This window comes from Centruroides vittatus, unplaced genomic scaffold, assembly GCF_030686945.1.
Source record: "Centruroides vittatus isolate TY-2023 unplaced genomic scaffold, ASM3068694v2 scaffold_2342, whole genome shotgun sequence".
Lineage (NCBI taxonomy): Eukaryota > Metazoa > Arthropoda > Arachnida > Scorpiones > Buthidae > Centruroides > Centruroides vittatus.
In genome coordinates this window covers 488,370-504,521 of record NW_027122688.1, presented here as the reverse complement: position 1 = coordinate 504,521, position 16,152 = coordinate 488,370, and the positions used below count along the sequence as shown (strand labels likewise).

The window sequence follows — 16,152 nt, the reverse complement described above, 5'->3', positions numbered from 1 at the left end:
TTATCTAATTTGAAATTAGGGAAATTCCCATACAACTGTTCAATAAACGTGACAAAGCTTTTAAGTGCATAAGATTCCTCACTTGACATTTTCCATTCGAGCGCGCACTGTACTTACTATCAGATTTTCATGCATAATTTTCGTGAACTATTAATAATTAAGTACAGTATGTAAATTTTTTTCCCGCCTTCTGTCGATACACGTGGACTTTCTCGGAACTTGTATTATGTTGTCAGATCTGGACTCTTCTCTTTTTGTGTTGCCAGATGTTTCTCCCTTATTCCATACTTTCTTAATTTTGTCACCAGTTCTTAGGTAGTGAATCGCGCCTCTGACCATTGGAACAATCTACACCATTATAAATATAATTTAAGACTTTAATTGTGTCTATTTTTTGGTTACGCAGATTAAAAAGTTTCGGTTAATAGTGTTTAGTGATGACGACGATAAAATTGTTAAATTTATATTAATATGTATCACTTCTTCAGAAAGTTTTAAATAACATATGTATCTTAATTATGAAAATATAATAGAAAGGTTTTCAATTTTTCGAACCTAACCTACCTTTTCGTACTAGTTCTTTGTTATGTATAACACGGCAATTTTTCGAAACCTAACTTCCGTGTTATACGGAGGTTACCTGTATATCATTACAAAATTTATGTGCGTTTTTTTCACAAACCTTCACTTTCCTAGTTATTTACAGATGTCATAAACATTCTCATTATATTACATTTTTATTATTTTTTAATAATAATAGAAATTTCTAACGACGAAAATGCAATTTATGGAAGAAGTAAGAATATTTCATATGCAACTAATGCATTCCACGACCAACCATAATCGAAAGTTCATGTGAAATATCAAATAGCATTAATACTATTTATTATGCTCAATGACAAAGTGCTATTCATGCATTACGTCATACCAAAACTTAAGCAAACTGTCTATTTTGTTTATATAATATCCATATTTATGTCGAATTATAATAAAATGTATAAAAGCTATCGAATGATTTATAAACCAATCGTAATTTATTATTTGTTATTCATGTTATGTTGAATCAAAAGTTTCATTCAGTTATCATGACTCCAACGCCTACATAACGTTTTATTAACGACAATCCTTTAATTTGTTTTTAACATATTTATTACAAATTAGCAGACTTGGCTACGCGTTCTTGTGGCTCGAAATGTATCTATTATAAATGTATAACACTTCCCCTGTGGGGGAAATTTCAAAGAATCCATTCTTAGTGTACATTCTCTTGACGTACCCTATTTAAACGCAATCAAACATGCATCTAAAATAGAATAATAGAAGCCGAGTTCTTCACGATAAGCCTTAATCTCGTCCATCTCTCCCCAGTAGGAGGAATTTTCACATGTATATTATATAAAAGCACATGCGTATATTTGAATGCAACCTCGTGTCAAAATTTCAAAGGAATCGGTAGGAACAAACAAACGTTATATTTTTTTTATATAGATAGATAGAAAATGATCTGGTTTAGTCCATTCTCACAGAAAAGCATAATGCCTCACAGAAAGACAAACTTATCTCATCGGAAGTTAGCGCCATCTGTTGGACATAAAAGCCTTAATACATATATAAAAATATTTTTGGAAGGGGGAAATGGTGGTCTTCACATATGCCAGAAACCTTCGCGGAAGTGTATTAAACAACTTTCCGAAGTTTCATGGCAATCGGATAAATGGTGTGGTAATGCATGAAGGACAAACAACAGACAGACATACATACATTCGTTTTTATATATATAGAAATGCTTTGTTACACATGCCCAGAATATTATTACAATGAACAAGTTATATGAAAGGTTAATAAAAACAGCATTTTTGGAGATATATAAGGCATTAAAAGTTTCATGAGTGTGATAAGCCTTTCATTGTAATAATATTTAATATATGTGTAATACTGCATATTTGTAATAAATAGCTACATAATAATCAAGCTTCTTTATTGTTACAAAATTGATTGTATTATATTTTTTATGGTTTGGTTGCTAAAAAGTTATTAAAAAAATATCAAACCGCAAAAATTTCTGTTATGTAATAAATGATCTTAATGTTTATATTTTTCGTTTTTGCTAAAAAAGACAGGAGAAAATTGTTTATAACTTACGGTTGCCATACTAGTTCATGTTTTCGCTTTTTCTCAAAAGAGTTATGAGAACCATTTATTAATAATTTAACAGTGATTACAGTTGTAAAAAATGTATGAAACACTAGTTAAAATTAAATTATAAAACATTCAAACAGTAATAAATTTACAAAACACAACTATGAGGAAACGAAAATAAAACACTATATTTACAGGGTGGCAACCACCATCACCACACTGTCCAATATGGTTCCAAATAATAAACCAAATGGCAAATGTAAAATAAAGTAAAATTTGTTTCAACATTATAGAATAAATAAGAATTTAAACAATATCTATACATTTAAAATTCAAGTGATGAAGGCCGTTTATAAACGTGAATTATGACTGATACACAATTTGAGGTAAGAAAAAACGAGATTTATTTAAAAATACAAATGTATTAATGATTACAATTGATTATTACATTAGTATTCTTAAATAAAACTTGTTCTTTTATCTCAAATCGTGTATAAGTCACAATTCAAATTTCTAAATAGCCATCATCATACAAATGTTTATTTATTATTATTTTTTTGCAGAAAGCGATAGTCACATAATCTCTTTCGCCGTTTCGTTATCTGTAATTTATCTCTTGAGCTGTATACTTCAATTCTATTAAAATATTTAGAGTTTGATTGCAAGTTCACTTATTTTCAACAAATCACTATCGTACATTAGTCTTGATCTAATGTACTGTACATCATTGAATACATCTCGAATTCAGCATCAAACTGGTCTGTAATTGTACAAACAGACAAGAGTATTTTACGACGAAAACGTTCTTGATGTGAGAATCCGTGGTAGTGACTTTATTACTTGATTTACCTTCTTGGGAAATTGGCACTGTCAGGCCTGCTTACTTTGTCCCTGGATGACTATAAAGCGCTGGGTTTATGTGTCTCTAATATAAGGAGTTCTTGTTGACTACTTTTCCTGACACTAGTTAGGATTAATTTAATCTTAATTTAAACTTATTCGCATTATAAAGGTATATTCTTAGCGATATGTTCAAATAGGAGGGATTCGAAGTTCGAGTAGAGAGCGGATCGGTGATTCGAGCGGAAAGCGTTCGTCGATTGGAGTCTGTCCTTACCATAAATTTGATCAGGATCAAATAAACAAAATAAAATGTAAAAATACAGAGCATTCATAAAAATAAAACCTTTGTCGTCGCCTTTTCCTTTTCGTTGAAATAAATATATATATTATTGTGATAGTGGCGAAAACACCAGAGGCCGTTTTACCATTTTTGTATGTTTGTTGCCTAAGAGCAGTTGCCTAAGAGGAAAGGTCATCTCCATAATTTTTTGTAATTTCCGATGGACTACTGATGGTGTGCAAGGGCGAAAAGGAAAAGGCAACGACAAAGGTTTTATCTTTGTGAATGTTCCGTATTTTTACATTTTATTAAATGTTAAATAACGTCGGCCACGATTTTACTTTGTTAATTTTAAAAAAAAGTAAGCAAAAGTTTAATGAGTTAAGTAAATCGATAGATAAATACAAGTAGCATAAAAATATATCTAGGTCGAGAGACTATGTACATCTTTAATTACCGAGAGAGCGAGTTCACATTTGTCTAAGCATAATACCTGTTTCCCTTCGATGGATCTTTCGGTGATAGGCGACGAGAGATAAGCGTTGACAAAAAGGTAGAGGTCTGCAGGTAGACGAGGGTTGGGATAGGCTGACAGACAAAAGCTTGGCATACTAGTTTCTAGAAGATGTCTGTCCTGACATAGGTGTGTTAGTCCCTTGTATCCTTAAATCCCCTCTAATCGGGGGTTAAGATTTTTAATATATGACGCGATAAACTGATGAGTGGAACTACCAGATGTTCGATAAAAATTATGATAACATCTTGCCAAAGGAAGTCGATAGTTGAAAAAGAAGGTTTATTTTTCTGCTCACCCTTTCCCACGAAATCGCAAAACTGTGGCGTTTTTAACACAAAAACAATAGTTTAGTTGCATATAAGCATACATGATAACATGAACACCCCAGGATATCTTCAATTAGAATTGAATTTATGACTATTTACAAAAAATATAAAAATTTTCGAGTCTTTCTTACATCCTGTTTCACTCCACCACAGAAGTAACAGTGTATTGGCTTGAATAAACTTCAGTAGAGCAAATGGTAAATTATAAAAAAATTTTTCACACAGTTAAAATTGATCAAAACGCCGACCTTTCATTTGAGGATTCGGCGTCCTTTCAAACTAAAACAATGATTACAACTTTTAATTACAACTACCTTGTTCTTTGCACAATATATTACTGGTTCAGGCCCTCCGGTGGCGGTTTTGGGTAATCCTAAAGTTCATTTGCATACAAGCATAAATAGTTATAAATTCAATTCTAATAGTTTAGTTTTTGCTTTATTAAATAAAGTTATTCTGTCTCCAGAATCTCACATTGACAACATTAAACAATCGATATTTCAAGTCAGTACTTGTAATAATCTTCATCGGAAACGTAAAAACAAACGATTTGCTTACGTACTGCAAAATACATTTTTTAAAACATAATGTAATGCGCAAAAGAAAAAGTAAAAATAAAATTCCACAAAATACAACTTCTGCCAAAAGTATTAGACTACCTTTCAAAAATATTAATTTTGTACATTGGATTGCATATGTCTCATGTAACAAGATACCAATTTGTGTCACATTGGCTCTTGCGTTAGTTCTTGGAATCGAAGGTTTTACTTTAAAGTACGTAAGCTAACTGTTTTATATTCTGTTGCTGAAGGGTTCCGGTTTCTTTAACGTCTCTTTCGTTAAGTTCGGCTATTCGGAGCTTTGACTGCTGGTTTTAGTCAGTAGGCTTGGTTTGATTTCGTTGAAATTATTTTCTTAGCCCACTTTTTGGCAACTTAGGGCGGTCAACACCTGTCGTTTCGCAGGCCTCCATCGAGGTTATCGTTAGGTTTTGCGGTCTGCCGGTTGGGTGGTATTTTTACGACCTTATTTTTTATAAATCACGCAAATTTTGTGTTTCTCACTTTTGTAGTTAAACTTTTATGGTATTTTTCCTCGTGAAGTATCGAGTAGGTTATTGACCTCCACCGACAGTTATATGCAGCTCGAATCAGTCTTAATTCGGTTGTCTTCATGTCGCAAAAAGAACCATCAGTCGTATATCACGTCTGATAGGCTTTTCGCTTGTTCATATAGTTTCCTTTTTTTTCTGGCTGTGTTGAGGTATGACAGCCATCATTAAGTTTTACACGGCTTTCCGTAGTAACTTTCGGCGTGATTCATTTCTATTGTATTTTCGTCATATTTTCTTCAATTTACGTCGCGACTCGATCATCGGATATGTCGGTGTTTATTGAGCACTTCAAAAAACGATAAAATCAACTCACAGGGGTTTCCTGAAGTTTCTCAGACTTCCATGGATAATGTAGAGAAAAAATATTAAAAGAGGCGAGATCACTTCTGGGCAAAATTATGGATGCTCGGGCAAAGCTACCATAGAGCAGTTGGAGCTAACTGCTCCAGGCGCACGAATCATAAGGGCGCCAAATTAGAAAAGCGAAATAAAAACTTGTAAAAACTTTTGTAAAATAACTATAAAAATTTCAAATTTTTGAACAAAACAAAAGTAATAAATTTATAGAACTTTGCTGAATTTTGTTGATTTATTAGTCACACACAGACAAAACGAACATCTAATATCTAAAGCCGGCTAAGTATTTTATTGTCTTGTTTACTCCTTTCCTGACTAATTCGCCGCGTTTCTTTACGCAGCAAGAGTGAAGAGGAAATGACGTCACAAGTAGCTATCGCTACACATCGCTGAATCAGTTTAGAAACGCTTTCCGCTCGAGCGAAACATGAACGCAGTAATCTATGCTTTCATTCCAGTTACAGTCAAAAGTAGTGCTTCAGTTAAAGAACTACAATATTTAAATAAAGAGGTATAAAGAATTGAGTATTTCTCTTTCCGAAAATGTGAACGAAGTAAAGAGATGGAAGATGTAAAATTATATTTAAAATATAGTATTTTCTTATTCTTTAGATAACTTTCGGAGTCATTTTATAACATTTAATTCTTCTTAATCTTTGCATAATAGTTTTATCAACACAGCAGTCACTTCGACTTTTTTATTTTTACAGCATTATATCGTATTATACACATTAGCGTCCATTTTGCTTTACACGTGTAGTGGACGTAAAAGCTGGTTTATCTTTGCTGCAGCGATCTCTTGCAGCAAACATTTAGAGACGGTTCGCTACATTGCACTGCTGCATTTAGAAACGAGTTTCAGAGTGTTCACTGTAAAGCGCTTCTCGAGCGCTGCATAAGAAAACGCGACCATTGCAAGGGTGATCTGCCTCAGGTAACGTAGGTCAAACTTCGTGAACGTATAGTTAGTGTTTGAGCTTGCCCAGTTCGATTTTCACAGATGTGTGACTTTTGGTACCGTTTTGCTAATCTGTCTTCATTTAACAAGAAATGTTGAAAAACACGATGAGTCGTCCAACATGGAATTTCTTGCAAAGTTTACTATCAATGGAAAAGTGGTTCAACCCTAGATGTTGTTAGTCATCATGAAATTAAGAATGGGGTAAATTATTGGCGCATAGTGTTGCGATGTATAGATGTAACTATAACGCTTGCTATAAATAATTTACCTTTCCGAGTTCATAGGATTACAGATCTTTAAAATGTAGGAACTTCGCAAGGAAAGTTTCTAGAATTAATTAAATTACTTTCTCGCTTTGATGATGTTTTAGCAAATCTATTGAAGAAACCCATAGGCAGTACCAAATACTTGAGTCCGGATATACAAAATGAATTAATTAATTTGATTGCATATGAAATTACTGTCTAAATTAAAAGGAAAGAAAAGACACTACTATCATAAAACTGTGTTTTTTAATGCAGCAAAAATGTAGCAAAATGACGTCACGAGCAACGTTGTCCATTACAGAAACGGGTTTCAGAGTGTTGGTTGTAGAGTGCTTCTCGAGCGCTGCATAAAAAACGCGCCCTAACAGTAATAACAGACACAACGCAAGATCTATCGAAACTCGATCAGCAAAGTATCGCATTCCGTTATGTTTTAATAAAAAAAGGTGAAATGAAAAACCAATCGAGCTGCAAACAAAGGAAACGTTTTGTGGATTTATTCAGGTTACTGTTTAAACATCACTAAAATTAGAAACATCGGTATTAAAATGTATTGAAAATTTCACTGATCTATCAAAATTGCATGGTGAAGGTTACCACGAGGCTGCGAATATGAGTGGTGCATATTCTGAGTTACAAGCAAGAATTAAACAACGAAACCCCGCTGCCAGAGTTGTACATTGCTGTTGTCATAATTTTAATTTAGTGATCAACGACAGTGTCACAAATGTAAAGAAGTCAGGCAATTTTACGAACAGTTAAAAAAATTTTTTTGTTTTTTTAGTTCTGTTAGGCGTTGGGCAATGTTAATGGAAACGAATCAAACCAACTTAGCAAACACATTGAAGAGTTTATCCAACACGACGGTCTTCCCGTATTATATATAATTAGTGTTTGTATTGCCATCAGATGATGACAATGAAGACTGTATAAATAAACCCGCTAAAACCGTTAAAAAACTTGATCACAAGAACCGTATTATCACTGTCGATGTCAATGCAAAATCAGCTGTGTGGTTTCGTGATTAAGAGAGACGACTGGTGGGAAAACCCAAGTTTCCACACTCCTCATGCCAAGGGGTAGACAGACGTATGTCTTGTTTCTGTGAACATAGCACACAAAATTGAGAACTGCGAGACAATGTCGGCTAGTGATAATCGCTATATTGATATTCAACTTAGAGATACTAATACGACAAAATGCTATCAAAAACGGAGAAATTTGGACCTTTTTAAAAAAACCTTTGGCGAAATCTGGAAAGAATATGACTTTCCGCGACAAGATGGACTTTGACTGATACGTGGAGCATGTCACAATGGCAATTAAAAAAGCCGCCAAAAACTCTACTACCGAAAAATCACAAACCACAAAAAGCCACACTGGTGAATAGAGGAATTGGCAAGGAACAGAAATGAAATTAAAAAAGTCCGAAAAAAACTTTACAAATAGACAGGTTAAGAGAAGAAAACAAGACTAATGCAGGACTGCAACAAAAACATTAAAAACTACAAAAAAAAACAAATAAATAAAACAAGAACACTTCTGGAAAGACTTTTGTTCCAAAGAAAACAAAAATGGTCTATAGAATACTGCCTATCAGATCATCTACAACGAATATAAAAAAGCAAACATTCTGGACATACTAACCAAAAGTAAGAATGAAGAAGACCAAAATTAAAACATGATCGATAACATTCACATCTTAGACGCACACATCATAAACGACAATCCTGAGAAGGACTCGGAAGACCATAAAATAATATGGACAGAAAATGCAAGAGATATAAACACTAACATTGACAACCCGAAATTGACTTCCCGAAAAGAGCAAGTCTTTTCGGGAAGTCAAAAGGGTCATAATGAAACTAGGAAACAGGAAAGCTCCAGGATTAGATGGGATAACGCCAGAAATGGTAAAGAAGGCATTTAATAAAATTCCTATCGCTTTCATTCATTTGTAGAACGAGTGCGTAAGGATTGGATGTTACCCTAAAGTTTCGAACATCAAGTAAATACCTAAATATGACCGCCCAAAAACGCCTGAAGACTACAGACCAATTACACTTCTACCTGTCATGGGAAAGATCCTGAATGGCCTCCTGATTAACATGATAAATTGGCATTTGCACAAAAACAAACAACCAACATCTGAATCAATTTGGGTTTTGGCCAGAAAAGTCGAAAACGAACGCTCTCCTGGCACTGAAAGAATTTATAAATAGGGCAGGATCCAAAAACAAACATGGGATTATGGTCAGTATAGACTTCCGAAAAGCTGTTGACCACTTGCGGTGGCTGAGCATCTTCAACTGCCTCAGACAAACTAAATGTCCAAAAAACCTTTTTGTACTCTTTCAAAGTTATTTCTCGGAAAGGCAAGCAATAATTGCTACAAATACTTTCTCAGTTAGCAGGTTAATAAACCAGGACCGCCGAGGGATTAGAAGGGATCTCGGTGCGGGCCTGGCCTATGAAACCTGACGTTCGACGATCTTCTGCGCTCTTTCCTACACAACAACGATGTAACAATCCACGCCTATGCAGACGATCTTCTCCTCCTTGTGGCTAACAAAAACTGTGACCACCTGACCGAAATCACTAACGAATCTCTAAAAAACATCTATAAATGGAGCAAGACACGAAAGCTCCCCATCAACTTCGAAAACTAAGACTGTCTTTAATTTAATAACTGGACAGACAATAAAATACAGCATTATATTTCTGACAGCGGTCTTCCGGTAAGCTGTCTGGATCTTGTAAACCAAATCAAAGACTCTAGATTGGACAGAAACCTTGCGAAGAACAAATTTTAACAACACCCAAGTAGCATAAACAATTACGATGTAAACATGAACTTTGATAAAACCGTGCACAATTGCACTAACTGATATGTATATACCGATGGTTCAAAGAGCGAACACGGGACAGGGTCTGGTATTGTTATTTTCTATAATAACGGTCACAAGACATACCAGGTACACCTTAAGTTCGTGGCCCACTGCATCGTCGTTCAGCCGAGCTATGGGCCATTTGCAAGGTAATCCAACACACAATCACCATACATATTATAAGAATAACATTCAAATCTTTACAGACAGTAATGTGGCCCTGAACATTTTAAATTACCAAAAGAGCTCATTTGTTCTAGCTGCTGAAGTAATAAATGCTGCTCAAAACCTGGGAAGAAACCGCAAACCACAGTTTAGTTGGATCCCAGCTCACAAGGTCACTAAGGTAATGAATTGGCTGAGAAGTTGGCCAAGTTAGTCTGCACATTATCTTTAAAACTCACTTACAAAAAGTTACCTGCAATTTCCCTGAAACATCACTTAGGGGCCGTCCATAAATTACGTGAGGTATTTTGGAGCGGGTGGGGATCAAGGATTTCTTACGATTTCTTACTCAGGGGTATAGGCAGTGGTGATATTCAGCGGATTCGCACAAGTTCGGCCGAACCCGTTGTTAAAATTCTCAGTTTTCCGAACCTTGTTAAACACACGTAACATTTCTCAGTGGTTTTGTTTTTTTAAAAAAATATATTAAAATATACGTATTATACTCTGTAATACTACTAAACTAGAGCCTTATACCCCATTCGCACCGAGCATTTCAATCTAGATTGTGAGCAAGGTCGGGACTATGTCTTGCTGCGATCTCTCTCGACTGTTTCAATCTCGACCGAAACGAGGTTTAATCGCGATCGATTCAAGAGAGTTCTTGAAATTAGATCCAGTCTTAAGAGAGATTCCACAATCCCACACGCGCGAGATAATACAAGATGGCTATGCAAGAGGTGTCAGGCTATGGATAGCAAAATAAAAAGGATATTGTATTTCAAGAGAGATGATGACATCTGTGTATTATTAGCAGTGGCATTCGGGGTAAAAAATTTCTCTGCCTAAAAAAAAAGTCGACAGCACTAATATACTATTGTTACCTGGTCTTCGCCCAGGGCTCGTTACGTTCCAAATACGCTACTGATTATTAGATATATCGCAAGAAAAAGTATTGTATTTATTTCTAGCCAAAACTTCCATTTCGTTTGTCGGTGATTGTCAGGGAAAAATTTCTGCTAGCGAACCCTTTGTTAACTATTTCGAATATCACCACTGGGTATAGGGTAATGGATCTCACCTTACGTAATATTCTTATTTTTATTTTTGATCTTGTTGAGTGGTAGAGTTTAGAATTTGGCTTCAATTTAGCGGTTTCTATTAAGAACACTCGTTGTACCAATGCCATCTCGCGTGACATGATAGAACAATAACGCTAGCAGACTCACGCTCTACTCATTTTCTATCATGGGAGAAAGGCAGGGTGGTGGTTTCTCTCTCTTGTTTTGTTTTTTATGACGTTTCTGTTTATAACTGTAGTACCTAGTTTTTCAGTCAAAGTTTTTTGTGTCCATTTGTAAAAATTAAAATTAATATAAAAATGAATATTATGACGTTGATTAATAATAATAATGAAAATGTTGTTAATCATTAAAAAATAAAGTTCTTAAAATAAATTGTTCATTCGAATTCATTAAATTTTTATATTTTTAAATTTGTTTACGAAAACTCTTTATAAGTTATAGTACATATTAATTAACTGATTAATAATTATATATTCTGGACCTAAGATTTTTAGGGTTTGATAAAAAAAATTTTCGTTAAAATTTTTTTAAAATTATGCCTAAATATTACGTAAGAGAGCAAAGGGTAGAAGATCAAAGAAAATATTACGGTTTTTTACACAGGGGTGGGTGGGGTCTAGAGTGGCTAAAATCACCCTTACGTAATTCATGGAGGCCCCTTACAACACACAGCCAATGATATGTGGCAGAAGGAGTGGGACTGCGTTAATAGAGGAAGCATATGTCACAAATTTACATACATTCCCTTGTGCATCTTAAAAAAGCCCAATACTTCGGCCCAGATGCAGAAGTGACCCGGTGTCTTACAGGACATGGGAATTTCGCGTCAGACCTGCACCATTTCGGTAAGCAGATCGATAGCAACTGCGATTGTGATGGACAGAGTGAAAACAATGGGCTACATTTTCTCTTCTGCTGTAACAAATACAACCAAAAAACGTGCAGAACTCTTTAAAGAATGTTTCCAAACAGGACACAACTGGCTCCCAATTCTGCTGACATTCTCGATAACAAAAATCTATGGACAAAAATGAAAAAAATTCATACGCGAAACAAAAAAACTCAGGCCCACGAATTCCATCAGCCAGAGAGGTGGTGACACAACAATCACAATTCATATCTAGACCGACGATAGATCAGCTGATATCATTTAAGATAAGCCCCATTTTTCAACTCGAAATTTGACCGTCCTGTGCATATGCAAATTAGACTCACTGGGATTATATATACTAGGTTCTTCAATATTGATTTGTTACGAGCGTGGATTCGAAAGTATTGTTTTTAACGTTAAATTTTGTAATGTTTTATCTCTTTGCTACCCCAATCTGCAACACTAATGATGTAAATACGCGAATTAGCCATATCAACAACTAATATCTATGTTTTGTTCCATAACTAAGTTTATATAATAATGCTCTACTCCTATATCGAGTTTCGGTATTTGTATAAATTATATATATACTAGCAGATAGGCCCGGCGTTGCTCAGGCAAAAGTAACAATAGCGAAGATTAATATTATTATGTTATAGTCAACCTTACCCATTTTCACTGAATGCAAAAATTGGGTCTCCCTGTTTTCAGAGTAATTAGAAAATTTTAGATGGGTCTTAAAATATGTTCGATTTCCTATGAAAAAAACTGCATATGCGCCTATAAATCTGGCACGCCTCTTTCTCTTAAGAGTTTCAATCTCGGTGTTAAGAGCTTCCATTTCATCCGAGCTTTATCCTCTTTCTTAATTTCCTCTTTATCAGTTCTCAGAATTTTGTAGAGGTTCGGGGCTCGTTTTAAGATCAATGTTAATTTTTTAATGTCCGCTAAGAAAATTAAGAAAGAGGATAAAGCTGGGGTCTATAGAATCCCTTATGAAAACCAGCAATTAGGTCTAAAACAAGAGTATGTAGGGGTTACAACGAGAAACCTAGGTGTAAGAATCAAAGAGCATAAATATGATGTAAGGAAAAAGTTTTAACGCAACTGTTTTGGCCCAGATGGGCCAGGCCGAATGATCTGTCGTTGGATGGGAAGAAGCGGAAATCGTCAAGCAAATATATTCTCCAACTTTAGCAAGGATGGCAGAAAAAATAGAAATATATAAGAGAAGACTCGACAACAGATGTATTAACGCCAGGGACGCTGAGGGATTACCGTCGGCTTGGAAGTTTGCAAAGAGATTATTAAGAGATTATTAAGAGACTTACAAATGGCTCATGACTTGCGATGTGTTTCGTATTTGGAGAACTTTAATATTTTTTTCTGTTAAATGATGTTAGCGTGTACTAATAACCTTGGTATTGTTTTATGTTTGTTAGTTTACATTTATGTATTTTTTGCGCTTTAATTCTAATTTTAATTAGTTGCTCCGTTGTCGGTTTTTTGAATTTAAATATTTTGTGTTCCATTCTTTGGAATTATTTTTGTTTTTGTTCGTCAGTTCGAACCTGAGGATGATCTATGGAATAGATCGAAAACGTTAGTTTTCTTAATTAAAATTCCCTCAGCAACTTATAAGGTGGTGTTTATTGGAGGAAATATTTAAGGTTCGTTCCTGTCGTCGGTTCTCGACCATAAATTTGTTTGGAAGCAAGGCTCGGCTAGGTGAAATGTTAATGGTTTCGGAAGAAGGTCTATTTTGGTTAGTCAACCCTTTCTGGGGGCTTCCTTGGCTTCCTGGTTTGTCACTTCATCTCGGTTTTTTGTTACGCCTGCGGGACCGTGTGTTCCTTGCAGGTATTCTTTCGCTTCGCGCCCTTTGTAAGTCCAATCCAGGGCTTTGGCGCATGAGTCGAATCACATATATCTTGGGTGCACGAGTCGTTTCATCTTCTCTCCCATGTTTATTTCTCTTTCGTCGTTTCTCCTGTTTCTTGCAGGGTTTGGAAGGTGAACAGAAGTGAATGGATTTTCCATTTGGTAGTGTAATTTGCTTTTTTGCATAATCAAGAATGAGGTCTTCCTCTGTTATCAAGTCTCGCCCGATTATTTCTTCACCTGGAAAGGTAACTGCGGATTGGATGATTCTACAAGCCCTGGGAAATTTGTGTCTCCATAATTTAAAGGTGGGAACCGCCATGCCTATGGTGGGGACGGATTGTTCTCTCGAACTCGCTACCTTCTTTTTAGTCCCAAATTTAACAGGTGTTTTACTTTTTATCTTATTTTCTATCTCATTCGATATTAGCGTTTCGCCGACTTCCGGATCAACAGCAACCTTGACTGGAATATTGTTAATGTAACATAGAATCACTAGATTACATTTTTCAGGTATATACGTTAGTCCTATTTTCCCTTTTCACCTTGTCTCTTTCTCATCTCCCAAGGAATCTGATTGAGGAGGAGAAAAAGTTCTACAAGGATTTCCTCTAGGTCCCTTTCGAGATCATTGACTCCTGACAATTTTCAATTGGCCTCTCCAGCGATGTTGATCCTTTGCTGGAGACAGAGATCTGAATTGTACGCAGTTTGTATCATTTCCTATGTCAATTTTGAATTTGATCAGGTCGATTGAATCGGCCATTAAAAGAGTTTGAAGCCAGGATTCGCCTTGCCAGAAGGGCAGATTATTATAGGTATTATTAGCATAGCCTCTTCGATTGTTTTGTCAATTTTTCAAGCGGTTTTGCGATGCGTTTCAGATTAAATCATCCATTTGGGCCTTTAGCTCCTCCATCGCTGATGTTAATTGAGCTATATTTTCCTGTGAGGGGTAATTTGTTGATCGCTCGTGTTTTCTGATAGTGCGCATGAATCCCCGAAGATGGGCAGTGAGACTTTCAATTGTCTTCTCACTAATCGCGGCATTGAGCGCATCATTGAATGTTTCCGCTTCTCTGCTCATCACGAGCTGCCGGATCCTGATATCTATCCCATTTAGAAATTTCGCCTTTAAGCGTTTGTCCAGCTTTTTTTTCTGTACCCGTTAAATGATAGCAGTTTTTGTGGTATCCGCACCGGGTTCCAGCGTGATCTCAATTTCCATGGCAAATGCCTGCCATGGAAATTGAGATCACGCTTGAATCACGAATTGAGATCACGAAATTGAGCCAGGCAGCATATGTTTTTACATCCTCATCCCTTCTTTGCACGCAAGCATAAAATCTACAAAGTCTAAAAAAAATGGCTTGTGTTCAAAACGCGCTATCAACAGTCTCTTGAATTTGTCAAAGTCATCTACCTCTTTCATCTGATGGTCCTTCTTGACAAATTCCCGCGCTATCCCGGTAAGCATAAGTTTCGCTACAGCCTGCATTGGGGTCTTTGACCAGGCAGCTACTCTCGTTACATCTGCCAATGACTCAAAAAAGTCTGTAACTCTAGTGCCTCCCGTTTCTCCAGTGAATACGAGCAGTAAAAGAATTATTCTGCCCAAACCTCCTAAAGTGAGAGGGTTTTGAGGTGGATTTTGACCCGGATGTGGGTATGGACCTGGGTTTGCTGGTCCTGCCGCGGGTTGGGGATTGTCCGCCATTATTTCCTTTTAAAATTAAATCTAGGACCTATATTAAATCTATTGGTTCCCCGTATCCACTAATCCAGATTATAGAGATCCTATTTCGACTAAACTGGGTCCCCCTACTCGAATATTGTTCTTTTTCGTCTCATCAATCGTTCGAAATTCAAACCCCACTTCTGAAAAACCAATTTGTGAGATCACCGGGAGGTCGGACAGAGTCAGACCTTCTTTTCTCTGTCAACAGGTCAGTGAAATCTGCGCACAGTCAAGGATGGCTGTCTGGACAGGAAATAATTGGTTGTCAGGTCAAGTGGAGGAGGAGCGTGGGCTTGTCGATAAGACAGAGCCGATATTCGAATGAATGACACCAGTTTAAACAACAAACAGAATTTATTACTAGATAATAGAGAACAGTTACACATGCTAACATCGATAGGAATATATTACGTACTAATACAGGGGTTTACTAACCCGAGAGAGAACTTACAGATTATTGGTCGTCATACCTCGTCAAGGGATCGTCAGTGAAATGGATTGCGTCCATTCCAAATCAATCGTTGATGGCAAAGAGACGTCGGTGGGACTTGCAGTGTTCGAGTTTGGATGGAGGCGGAAGCCATGAATGACCCCTCTGTCCTGGCTTCCCTCCTTTTTATTTCATCTTTACGTTAATATTCTTGCTAATTAGCGAATTTTGTCTTTAGTTCCTTCCTGACTCAGTTTCGAGTTTCGAGGGGAGAGGAAATACAGTCATTGC

The 16,152-nt window shown here is 36.0% G+C and overlaps 1 protein-coding gene across 1 annotated transcript in view; it reads left to right on the top strand.

Moving 5' to 3' along the window:
* The window catches only part of LOC136987492 (LDL receptor repeat-containing protein egg-1-like), a 117,827-nt gene that overhangs the window by 65,050 nt on the left and 36,625 nt on the right, over positions 1 to 16,152 (top strand). The window lies entirely within an intron of this gene.